This window comes from Peromyscus maniculatus, chromosome 2 (assembly GCF_049852395.1).
Source record: "Peromyscus maniculatus bairdii isolate BWxNUB_F1_BW_parent chromosome 2, HU_Pman_BW_mat_3.1, whole genome shotgun sequence".
In the NCBI taxonomy this organism is placed as follows: domain Eukaryota; kingdom Metazoa; phylum Chordata; class Mammalia; order Rodentia; family Cricetidae; genus Peromyscus; species Peromyscus maniculatus.
The window spans coordinates 139,536,396-139,548,795 of record NC_134853.1 but is presented as its reverse complement, the minus strand read 5'-3'; the positions used below and the strand labels follow the sequence as shown (position 1 = coordinate 139,548,795).

Here is a 12,400-nt window from a genome sequence, read left to right as displayed (position 1 = left end):
TCCCAAGACACAGTCAGAAAACCAGGTCCCTCAGCTTCTGCCCTCACGTTAGCCCTGAAAGCCCAAATCCAGCCAGGTTCTGGCCTGGGGAGGAACCCCACACTACCCTTGTCCCAGGAACCTGTATTATGGGGATGAAGCCAAATCCTAGTTTCAGGCCATGACTTTGCTGTTCATAATGACTTCCTTACCTCCGCCCTGCCTCAACACCCTTGTCTGTATGCAGTATGTGAGTGAGTAGCCTCATGGGCTGCTGCTGGGAGAACAAACGGGTATCTAGGGAATGCCGTTGGAGAAGTGCTCGACACACACACATGAATGTCTCTGATGTCACAGTTATGATATTAACACTAGGATATTACAGTCATGGGTCCCATTTCTCCTGCGCCCTTTCCAGAGCCCCGATTTTTCCTTCTCTAGGGACCAAAGTCGTAACGTTTATAATTGGGCAGGATAGGGCTACTACAATTCACAACTCCAGGAAAGTGACTCCCATGCCAGACTTGGCCAGTGCCCAGAACCCCAGCCGCTGAATATAGTTGTCTTTTTCTCTCTGATACACTGAGCCCTGCTGTGCTGGGAGATCTCACAATGAGTCTGGCATTCAGTGGGCACTCACAGAGTGTGAGACTTTCAAACCCACCCCTTGAGGAGCTGAGGACCATCCCCTAGCTTCCTCCAGGGAAAGTAGTAGCAGACATGACTTTGTTAGTCAGGACAGGAAAGGCAAGGCTGAGGTAACAAACAACCCTCCCCCGCCCTCTTAGCATATGAATACAGGTTTGTTTGTTCAGACCAAGCCTGCTGCAGAACAGGCCCCTCTCTTCAGGTCTGCTGTCCTTTTGGGAGTAACTTGGTGTTCTCTGATGCCATGGGGGTCTTGAAGACTTATCACAGCCAGAAGGCCAGATACCTGCTCCTCAGGATTGGCCAGATAGGAATCATTTACCCCTGTCCACAGTTCATTGGATAGGGATAGTCACATGGCCCACTTGCCAGCCTGGGAAATCACATGGAGTCTGAGCATGGAGGAGAGTGGAGGTGACTGCTGAATGCCCAGCTTGGGTGGGAGTCAGTCATTCCATCTGGGACCGAAATCAGGGGCTTCCTGGGGAAGGGTTGGAAATCAGCTTTGGAGAAAGGAGGAAGGATGGATTTATAGATTTGGATAAGCAGGAAAGAAGATGTTATTCCATGGTGGGGGGAGGTGGAAGGGTGATAAACACCCAAAGGTAGACAGCTTATGATGCCTCAGGGCACCATGGGAACTCTGAGGCCTGAGCAGACAGAAAGAGCAGTCTCAGAGACAGCTCCTCAACACTCTGTGTGAAAAAGTGGGAGAACTCAATCATCAAGTTGGGGGAGCCAGGAGCAAAGGTCAGAAGGGAGGTCTGGTGACAGTTAAGAAAACTTGGCAATGCCGTGAGATATAGGTGAATGGTCAGATCCTAGTTCACGAGACAGCCCCTTGCTGGAACTGGGGATCACGGGCCATGGGCATATAGAAAGTTTCTGAAGCCTTGGGCCGGAAGTATATGACTAGGGTCCTGTGAGAGATGAGCAGGGAGAAGGCCTGGGCTGGAGGGCGGAGGAGGCATTAGAAATGTTCCTGCAGAGGATGGGGTGGGGGCAACGAGAGCCAACAGGAAAGGCAAGGGCAGCAGTGCCCACTGATATCTTGGCATCCAGTTGAGGCGTGGCCAGGGATAGAGTGATGGAAGTTGCCAGTGACCTTGGCAAGGATGATTGCACTGGAATGGGCCGAGGAGCATGGGAGACACAGCAAAAGTGTAAGCATCTAGTGTAGACAGCTTTCTAGAAGCTTCTCTGTGGAGTGAAGAATAGGACAGAAGTTGGGCTATTAAGAGAAAGTAGTTTTAAAAGATATTTTAAAGGCTGGGGAGATGGCTGCATGGATGAGAGTGCTTGCTGCTCAAGCGTGAGGACCTGAGTTCAAATCTCCAGCACCCATATAAAGACCTACGCGTGACTGTACATTCTTGTAACCCTAGTGCTGGGGTGGGTAGGGGGAGGAGGGTTGCTGGGCCTCGCTGGCTGCCATCTTGGCTGGTAAAACAGTGAGTTCCTGCTTCAGCGAGATTCTGTCTCAAAGGAAGAAAGCAGAGAGTGATGCAGAAGGGTACCCAGTGTCTTCCTCTTGTTTCTGCACGTGTATAAGTATGCACGCAGGCATGCCCCCTGCCCCCGCAAGTGTGTGCTTACTTATACACCGCACTTACAAAAGAACCAAACATAAATTATTTTATTCTCATTAAAAGGGGGAGAATAAACGTGTTGACAGCCTGCTGGTGGGAGCCAAGCAGGAGGGAAATGACCAGAGAGGTTGATGAGAGAGGTGGGGCCGACCAGGGGGCAGTGGAGAGGCATCCAGGAGGATGGGCCCTCGGAGCAAAGTCAGCCCCAGAGGTTGAGATGGCAAATCAGAGTCAAGCGGCTTAAGCTACAGGAGGCTGGACGCAGAGGAAGGGCCCAGGAAAGAGGTTTGAGGGGGAAGGAAGGCAATGGGAACGGGTAAAAAACAGCACAAAATGATCAAAGCTACGAAGAAACTCTGGAGAGGCAGAGAGGCAAGAGGAAGGGCTAGAAGGTTGGACTTTAGCTCGGCAGACAGACCCTCTGGGAGCAGACTTGGGCAGGGCCAGGGAGTGTCTGGGAAAAGAATGTGTGGTTTTCTCAGGGGACCCTGACCCAGTGTAGTGCTCAGCTCCTCCAAACCGAGTTCTTGCATTCTGTGCCTTGGGTGGGGGCAGGAGGAGGAGTCCTCCGCTGCAGGAGCACCATGCACTCCTCAAAGTAGGGTTCTGGGCAGCTGACACTGGGCAGTTCAGACTTCTGGTTCCCCAGCAGGAGTGGACCACTAAGCCTGGGCAAGCCCCATGGGTGGCCCAGATTCTAACTTGGCCTCTTATTCCCACCCTTCACAGCCCAGCTCCAGATTCTGGTTGCCCCGGAGGAGCCCGGGCCACCCTGACATTCACCTAATTGTCTTCAAGCTTTGATGAGTGACTCTGTAGAGGCGCCTCTGTGGATCAAATTAAATGTGAGCCAGGCAGGCAGTCGGGGTGATGAGAGGGAAATACCACATTTACATAGCTCAGGCAGGGTGTGGGAGACCCAGGCCCAGAGCTGCAGAGACCTGGGATCCAGGGAGACAGGGGAAGAGATACGGAGATGGTGTGGGGGAGAAAGAAAGAGATGGGTGGTGGCCGAGGCATCCCTGTCCCTGTCAAAGAAGGCCAACTAGCAGGCAAATCAATACAGGTTAGAGGTACTTCCTCCCTGCTGATCCCACACAGCTGGCCACAGAGGTACCGTAGTGGAGATACAGTGGAGCTGTGGCTGAAATTAGCGACCCTCACCCCATCCAGACCCACAGCTGGCTTGCACAGCCCTGGTGGATGGGACTCAAGCTTCCCCTCATTTCACTTGGGGACAGCAGCTGCCTAACTGCTTCTTCCTGGGGACAGGAGGGAGCTGGCCCAGGAAGGATGTGTGTGTGTGTGTGTGTGTGTGACTGTGGGTGATCACAGGAATCACTTGTATGAGACCTGTGTGTTAGTGTGTGAATGGTCCCTGGGTAGCAGCCTGCCATGCCTACCCTCCCTGTCAAAGTGGAGTCAGGCCTGAAGGTGCTGAGATGGCCATGCACTTCCTCCTGCAGACTCTTAAGTTAGATATCAGGGGTGGGGGTGGGGCTGGTGTCCATGTCAAGGGGGTCGGGGTAATAACTCTTACACTCAAAAGCATGTCACCAGGTGCGAAGCATGGTCACAGAACCATGCTGCAAAACGATCCCAGAAAGCTGCCACTGCTGCTCCCCACCCCACAGAGAGGAGAGCTGAGTGTCAGTGAGGTTATGGAAGTACAGGTGGTCCAAATGGTGTGAAAGGGCACAGCCCAGACCCAAACCTGAGCCTGTCCTACGCCCAGGTCCTCCGGCTGGCTGTCCATCTCTGTGTCCTGATAAAGCTTGGGTCTGGTGGGCCTGGGCACAGCTGGTTGGATAAATGCTTGCTCGTCCCTCCCTTCAGCGTCCTAAAGCTGTCCCTTAGAGACACCCCTTTCCTACCTCTCCCGTCCTCAAAACACCTGAGTCAGTGGTTTTACCACGACAGCAGTGCATTAGTGAACACAGGCCATGTAGGAGCCACACCCGAGGCACTGGAGGACATTAGCCAAGCCAGACAGACCTTCCCTTCCTTTCAAAGTGACATCCAACAGGCTCCTGTGGGTAAGCGAGGCTCGGCACCCTTTCCCTGAGTTCTCTCTGCCGCAGAAACAGACAGGCCATCCAGGGGCAGAGGGATATGGGAGGAGAGTGCATGTGTGAATGAGGATACCCGTGTGTGAGCCTGGGCCTCAGGACGCCTACCTTGACTGAGGAACTCTCTATCCCCACTGATACCCCGCAACTCCACACCCTGGGAACTTTTGGAAGGAGGGTCAAAAATGGGAACCGATAGCACATGGTTTCAAAGCTGATGCTAGGACCCGGGTCTCCCAGTTGCCAGCTCTTTCTAGAAGCTCAAGACTCATGAGGCAAAGGCAGGCCCTTTCTTTTTCTGCTTCCCTGCGGTGCTGAGGGCTGGACTGGGCCACCTCACTTTGGCTCCACCAACTCCAACCTGGGCCCTCGGGCCCCTGGCTCGAAGGATGCCAGGCCCCAGAGCACTTGTGAGCTCCACGGAGAAGCCCTTGCCCCTCACCCACAGGTCCAGGGTGGCTTTTACTGGGAAAATAATTAGAAATCTAATTCTTATTTCTCCCACTCCACTAATTGTCTGTGGACAATTTGATTGTAACCGTCATCACTGAAGCAGAAAAACCACCTTATTTCTGCCAGATATCCTTTCTGCAATTAACACCAGCAACAGCCTGGCTTTCCCCTCACCTTCAGAGCCCTGGGTCCTGGAGGTGCCCTCACCACTAGCTCTCCAACTCTATAGTAAGGACATATCTGGGCCTGGCAGGGAGGAGTGGGGTGGGCAGAGGTATATGCTGAGGGAGAGAGAGAGAGAGAGAGAGAGAGAGAGAGAGAGAGAGAGAGAGAGAGAGAGAGAGAGGATATCTGAATATTTGAGCATTTGGGAAGGAGGGAGAGATGGAGGCGGAGGCTGGGAGACACAGAGGGCCTCAGCCAAGCCCAGGGTAAGCACAGAGAGGTGGGAGGACAGGAAAGAAAAGGGAAAGAAAGTGCCTTGTGAGCCCAGACTGAGGAGGGAGGAGCTGGGGCCCCAGCCCAAGAGTCCCAGTGCCAAGGCAGGGGACACATTTCTGAGACAAAACCAGACAGTATGTTTGGTAGCCAGCTGCTGTGGGCTCCCCAGAGAGCAATGGCCTCCTGTGGGAAGTGGCTGGCTAAGGAGAAAGGCAGGGGGAGGAATGGCTGATGCCCAAAGGGAGTTGGGGGTTGGGGAAGGTGACAGAATCAGGGGGCTGGCTAGGAATCCGATTTCAGAGGTCCTAGGGATAAAATAAGAGGAGCCCCAGGGATTGAACCCAGACTGTAGATCAGAGCTGGGGAACTTCGCTGCTTCCTGAACACCACAGATAAGGGGTCCCTCCATTGTTACCCCAGTCTCCACACGTCTCCAGAGCCCCCATTCTAGACCTTTCCCCCTCCCTCCCTGCCCTGACTTGCTCCTCCCTGACAGAACTCTGGCAGTGGTAAGGAAGGACTCGAGAGGTTTGGTTCCAGATGAACCCAGCCCTTCGTGTTGGGCAGGGGTGGCTGGGGCGTGCAGTGGTTCCGTTAGTGTGACTGATGCTGGAGGGGTAGCAGCCAGAGAGAAGGCTTCCCACCTAGACCCACCGCTCGCAGGTAGACAGCTCAGAGCGTGGGTGGCTGGATCTGGGTCCTTGAGCAGATTCCTTTGACTTCACCCCAGCCTGGCGAAGGCTTCGGCCCAGCTCTCCTGCATCAGGCGGGGAGCCTAGAAAGTGGGGTACACAGCTAGGTGCTGGACAGCGAAGAGTGGGGACCCAGGGTAGGAGTGGGGGCAGCCCCTCCTCTGCGGCCTCTTCTTCCCTGGCTAGCTCTCAGCCTCCCCTTCCCTCCCAGGCCTGTCAGGGGAGGGCTGGGCCAGGGGCTCCTGTCAGTCTGGAGCTGGAGAGCTCCCAGGGCTTCATTAACATGCAAATGAGCAAGTTCTGACTGGCTGTGGCAGCCATGGGCAGCCTCCCCTCCCTCTCAACCCAGGAGTATGGGAGTGAGTGCCTGTGTGTGTGTGTGTGTGTGTGTGTGTGTGTGTGTGTGTGTGTGTGTGTGTGTGTGTGTGTGTGTGTGTGTGTGATGCAGTAGCGCTGGAAGAGGCGGGGGACGGCTCACTGCCCTGCCTCTCTGGCTCTCGCTCGCTCTCTCTCACACACACTCAGGCAACTTACCGGCAAGAACATTCTCACACACAAAATACACATGCAAGCCATGGAACACCCAAACCATAGGCTTAGGGACACCCACAGACATATACACCGGACTTCGCTCGGTGGGTGCTCACTCTCTCCACTGACTCAAACAGGGTAGTGAGCTCTGACAAGCCCTCCACCCTTCCAAACATGCCCTCACACCACACACCCTCACGCCCAATGTTACCGAAGTACAAATTTACCAACGTGTGCTCTCTGTGCAGAGGGGCAGCTCCATCGACCACGCCACCACTGAGATGCCCTCCAGGCTTATCCTCTCCTAGGATCTCTTCACCAGAACTGACCAAGAACAGCCTAGGTGACGTGTGTTTCTGCATCTCCTCTTCCCACTCAAATACTTGTACTGCCTAGTCCCCTCGACCTGCCCCCCCTTTTAATTAACCATTTATTGATTTAGTGTGTGTGCATATGTGTATGTGCATGTACTTGTGTGCCACAGCCTGTGTGTGGAGGTCAGGGCCAATTTGAAAGAGTCGACTCTCCTTCTGCCCTATGGATCCTAGGGGTGGAACATGGGTCTTTGGGCTTGGCTGCAAGCGCTGTTACCTGCTGAGCCATCTTGCTGGGCCAGCCCTGTTTGTTTTCCACCCACGCAACTTGCATCGTCTGACAGACTTCACCTCCACCAGAGGCCCTGCCCTGGCCCTCTGTGGGGTTGGCTTCTCTTCTGCCTGTGCAGTGTGTTCCAGACCCCACCCCCAACCCCCAGCCTGGACTTCCCTGGGGAGTGGCCCTGGTCACGCTGCATTGCAATTGCCTGTTGATGTGTCTGCCTCCACCAGGATGGGAGCAAGGAGGACAGACGGCGTCAATCAGTCTTGTTTACGGCTCTGTCCCAGCACTCAGCTCTCTCCTGCAGAGGTCCATGCCATTTCCGCAACAGGATGGAGTGGGAGCCAGCCGCGTTAATAACGTGAATGGCTAATAGTTGCATGGCATTTGTTATGTGATGGGCCACATACAAAGCGACCTTGTGAGGTGGCTGCACTTATCAGTCTCATTGTTAAGGGTGAGGAAACTGAGGCACATAGGGGCTAGGGGGTCTGGGCATGATCACCCAGCCAGAAAGGAGTCTGAACCCTGGCTGCCTGCTCTGGATATCTGTGTGAATGCTCTTCTCCAGATAGTGGGCAGAGCCTAGGAGGGTGGGGCTAGCCCTGGACAAGGAAGAAGAGCAGGGGGCATCCCCTAGTCCTGAGTAAGAGAAGCAGGCTCCAGACCTTGAGAGAAGGCCCTTTGCTCACTCACCATCTGTTTTGGAGCTCTGGGCTCAGGAATCCCAGGGCACTGAGCTGGGGGATTAGCCAGGATGCTTCACTTTAGAGAGGTCTCAGGTCAAGCTTGCTTCCCATATCAAGGTGTACTAGGCACTCTGATTTGAGTTATCTCACTTAATCTTCAAGGTAGCTCAGTGAGGCTGGCATTATAATTAGCTCTATTTTACAGATCAGAAAAGTGAGGCCCAGTATATCTCCATTTCACCAAAGTTAGTGTGGTGGGTATCAATGGCTCTGTCTTCAAGAACCATCCCTACATCCTGTGCTAACCCTACCATTTGGCAACCTAACTGGTGAATGGCTGACTGTAGAAGCTCACTGCCTGTCTGTGACAGGGAACCATGGGTGGGTGGATAACCAAAACGTCTCTGAGACCCTGACTGGAACACAGTACTCACTCCTGCCCTACCTCCATGCAGAGTGAGGATTGTCTTGGAGTACCCTGGCCTCCTTGATTCTGGAAACCACTGGAGTGTGTGGGCGGGGCTTGGCAGAGGGAGCTCCCCATTACCCTTTCTCGGTTGTCTTTCTTGCTGTCTCCTGCCTTTGGGGTCTTTTCTCCAGTCTAAGGTTGGGGTGTGGGGATGGGAATGGTAGGTTTTTCAATGCAAGTTGCATATAGTTTTTAAAAATGAGCCGGGTGGTGGTGGTGGCGCACGCCTTTAACCCCAGCACTCAGGAGGCAGAGCCAGGCGGATCTCTGTGAGTTCGAGGCCAGCCTGGTCTACAGAGCGAGGTCCAGGACAGGCACCAAAATGACACAGAGAAACCCTGTCTCGAACGCCCCCCCAAATGTGTGTGTGTGTATATATATATATATATATGCACATATATGTATATATTATATATTTTGTAATGTGTATGCTGGTGTGTGTGTGTATATGCACATATATGTATATATTATATATTTTGTAATGTGTATGCTGGTGTGTGTGTGTGTGTGTGTGTGTGTGTGCGCGCGCGCGCGCATTCCTATGGAGGCCAGAGGTCACCTTCTGATATTTTTATTCTATTGCTCTCCACCTTTTTTTTTTTTTTTTTTAAGGGTCTCTCATTGAACTTGGAGCTCACAGACTGGTAGCCAGCAAGCCTCAGAGATCCTCCTGTCTCTGTCTCCCCAGTGCTGGGATCACAGGTACATGCCACCATGCCTGGCTTTTTATGTAGATACTGGGGATCCAAACTCAGGCCCCCATGCTTTTACTGATTAAGCCATCTCTCCAGCTCCTTATCTTAACTTTGATAAGTCTTTCTGCATGTAGAAGGCTGAAAATATATATATATATATATGTATATATATATATATATATATGTATGTATATGTCTTTGTTTCTCTCATCTGATACAAGAGAGACCTCAGTGGCCCTGCCTATGGTGGAGCAGACTGTGAATGGCACCTCTTGAGTCATATAATGAAGCCAGCTCAAGGCTAAAGACAACCCAAGGCTTGGGAAACTTCCTGGGCCAAAAGTAATGACATTTGATGCGAATGGACTATTAGTTAATAATTCAAAATGTCATCAAGCAATGTGTCAGTGTTGAACAGGTGCTTGAACCCAGGGCTCCTGACAACTCAGGACTCCCAGAATCTCCTTCTCGCCTCCCTAAATCACTCAGATAGACTGTTCAGCTTTGGGCGTCTGCTTTCAGAATGGTGGGAGGGGAAAGGGTGCTCAGGGCTTCTGCAAAGTGGTTTGATACCTCCCACCCTATCCCCTAGGCCCATAAACTTTCCAGACCCAGTGTGGGTCTTAGAAGGGACTACTCGACTGTGATTCACCCCCTTGGGTTAAGGACCACTGTTATACCTACCCCTTCGGTTTATTTTTCTTTGCCAGGAGGAGGTCCCAGGTCCCTGGAGAGGAAGGAAAGAGCTAGGCCTACCCTGTGGCAGCAGGTGTCTCTGAGTGTGCTAAGACTGACCCTAGATTCTATTCTGTTGAGGTGAAATTTGGTTCTCATGTTTTGGCACTTGCCCTCTAGCTTGGCAGCTGCCACCTACATCTGGCATAGGCAGGAGCATGGCATTCAGTGCCCGCCCCCCCACCACCACCACCAGGGCCTGGGCTTGCAGCAACAAGCCCAAGAGCCTTCCCCATCATCCCTGGAAGAAAAGGGTTAACAGGCTGGGGAGGTGGGAGCAGCCGTCATTTGGCTAAGGAGGCTTGTTAATTGATTCTCTCATTCCCATTTGTTCCTGCTAAAGAGAGACAGATGAGAGGGAGCCCGCCAGGCCCCGCTTGGCACCCGGCAGCTTGGCTGGGCACAGCTGTGCTCCTGGCTCTGGTGTCCGTGGGGGAGGGGCGATGGCAGCAGAGGTGAGGAGGTGGGGCAGTCCCCTGGCAGGGCCGGTGCCCTCCACTCACCCTCAGCCAGGCAGAGATGTCATGAGAGCACTTCTGAGAGGCAGATCCTTGATTCAGCCCCGTGGCACCTCTTTGATCTCTTGGCCCTGCCTGTCACCACTGGAGCTGGGAGCTCAGTGAGACACCACAAGCCATTCCCTCCCCCACCCCCACCCCCGCCAGCTTCTGATGGGACCCTGCCAGCTTGAGGCCCAGACGGAGTTTTGGCCTTGAAAAGGGTCAGTGCTGGTCTGGCCAACAGGGTCCCGTGCCTCTGTGTGGCAGGCTGGAATCCTCAGCATAGAGCTGTTGTCTCTGCCGGGGGCCATGGGCTCTGCTCCATCCCCTGACATTCCCCTGCCTCGAATTCAAGATTTTTGCTGCTGCTGCTGCTGCTGCTGCTGTTTGTTTCCCACGTGAAGTATATATGTGTGCATGTGGGCGTGTGGGTGCACACCCGTGAGTGTGGAAACCGGTGGTGGGTGTCAAGGGTCTCCCTCAGTTACTCTCTGCTGTTTTGAAACAAGGTTACTCACTGATTGGCCTCACAGACTGACTAGACTGGCAGGGCCAGCAAGCCCTAGGGTCGTCGTCATTTTCTCCACCATTAGGCCCGGCTTTTTATTTTGTTCTTTTACGTGGGTGCTGGGGATCAGGTCCTCACGCATGCACAAGCACTTTGCTCACTAGCCATCTTCTTTGGCCCTCTGACCTAACTCCGGACCTTTCTCCTGCTTCACTGGTGCTGGTTAGAGTGGGTTGTTTGAGATTGTGTCAAACAGGACCCCATCGCCGTCCCCCCCACCGAGAGAATGGAGTTTGAGTGTCAAATGTAAGACTCTGGAGTTCAAAGCCTGGCCATGTCACTCGCTCACTCTCTATATAAACTGGGCGAGACATTGTTACTTCTCTGAATCTTGCTGGCTGGGTCTCAGCCCTCACATTCCACACCCCTATGGATTCAGCACGTTTGGTTTCCTTAAAGCTCCCTCCCTTTGGAATCCACTGGAGCCTGTGGGTCGGGCTTGCCCTATAAGATGGCGGTGGTAGGGAGACCTACCTGAGTGACCGCAAGTAGCTATAACCGTCCCCTCTGCTGAGCATGTCTTTTGTTTTGTTTTGTTTTTCAAGACAGGGTTTTCCTGTTTAGCCCTGGCTATCCTGGAACTTGCTCTGTAGACCAGGCTGGCCTCGAACTCAGAGATCTGCCTGCCTCTGCCTCCCGAGTGCTGGAATTAAAGACATGGGCCACCACAGCCAGCCCTGTGCTGAACACGTCTCACTCACGTCAGCGCAATGTTTTAGTTTCTCTGCTCTCCTTGGATTTAGGCTGGCCTTGTGACTCGCTCCAGCCTGTGACAGAATGTGGTAGAAGAGGCATGGCCAGTTCTGAGCCCGAGTCTCAAGAGGTCTTGCACGCTCTCCGTTGTCCTCTTGGCACCCTGCCCAGCTGTGGTGTGAACGAGCTGGGGCTGTCCTGCCCGGTGAAGAGAGACACATGGCCAGATCCCGCCCATCACTCTGGCCATGACAGCTGGCTAACCCCCAGAAGCAGAGACACTTAACCGACGAGCAGCTGACTGCTGATGCATGAGTGAGCGCAGCCGACAGCAGAGGAGCCCAGCTGCACCTCCAAGCCACAGCACCACAAGCTTAACAAGTAAGCGGTGGTGGTGGTTTTCAGCCACAGACGTTGGGCCGACTCATTATCCAGCGCAGGCTAACTGCGACACGATCCCCTATCATTGCTGTGTGAGCTAATGGGAGCAGATGACCTGGCAGAGTGCCTGACCCAGAGCAGAAGGTCAGAAAGCAGGGCCTTCATCCGTTGCTCAGGGTGGAGTCCTGGACCACAAATGAAAGCCTCCTGCATTCCAGAGTGTTCTCTCCTCAGAGCTCAAAAGTTCAGCACACTCTCCCTGCCCTTGCTCCATCTGCACCTCTCCTCTGTAGAGGCAATAAACATGAAAGATGACATTACTGGGTGCATCTTCTGATAGCTGCTCCGAGGCAGGTGTTTTACCTGCCTCCTCTCTGCATTTTCACTCAGGTTTGTGACAGAGGCATTCTCGCTTAGGCCTTTCTCCTGTCAGTAGGGCCACCATTTTGTTATTGTTTCATTGTTTATTCTTTGGAGATAAGGCCTCCTTAGGTAGACCAGGCTGGCTTTAGGCTCAAGAACCTTCTGTCTCAGTCTCCCAGGTGTGGGTGTAGGAATGAGAGGTATGTATTTGCCGTGCCTGGGTCACGTTCACCATTTTCAATGCAAGCAAAGTCAGGCTTGGAGATAAACAGTCTAATATGTCCAACGTCACACAGCTAGAGAGCGTG

General features: G+C 53.4%; 1 long non-coding RNA gene across 2 annotated transcripts; it reads left to right on the top strand.

Moving 5' to 3' along the window:
- The first annotated feature begins 820 nt into the window (after nt 1-820).
- Nucleotides 821-12,039, top strand: LOC143271978 (uncharacterized). 2 transcript variants are annotated; one of them, XR_013049311.1, is made up of 4 exons: nt 821-1,041; nt 4,137-4,252; nt 6,651-6,745; nt 11,399-12,039. It is a non-coding gene; the product is annotated as an uncharacterized LOC143271978 (long non-coding RNA). The 2 variants fall into 2 exon arrangements; XR_013049310.1 differs by lacking the exon at nt 821-1,041 and having other exon boundaries at nt 3,754-4,252.
- The last annotated feature ends 361 nt before the right edge of the window (nt 12,040-12,400 follow it).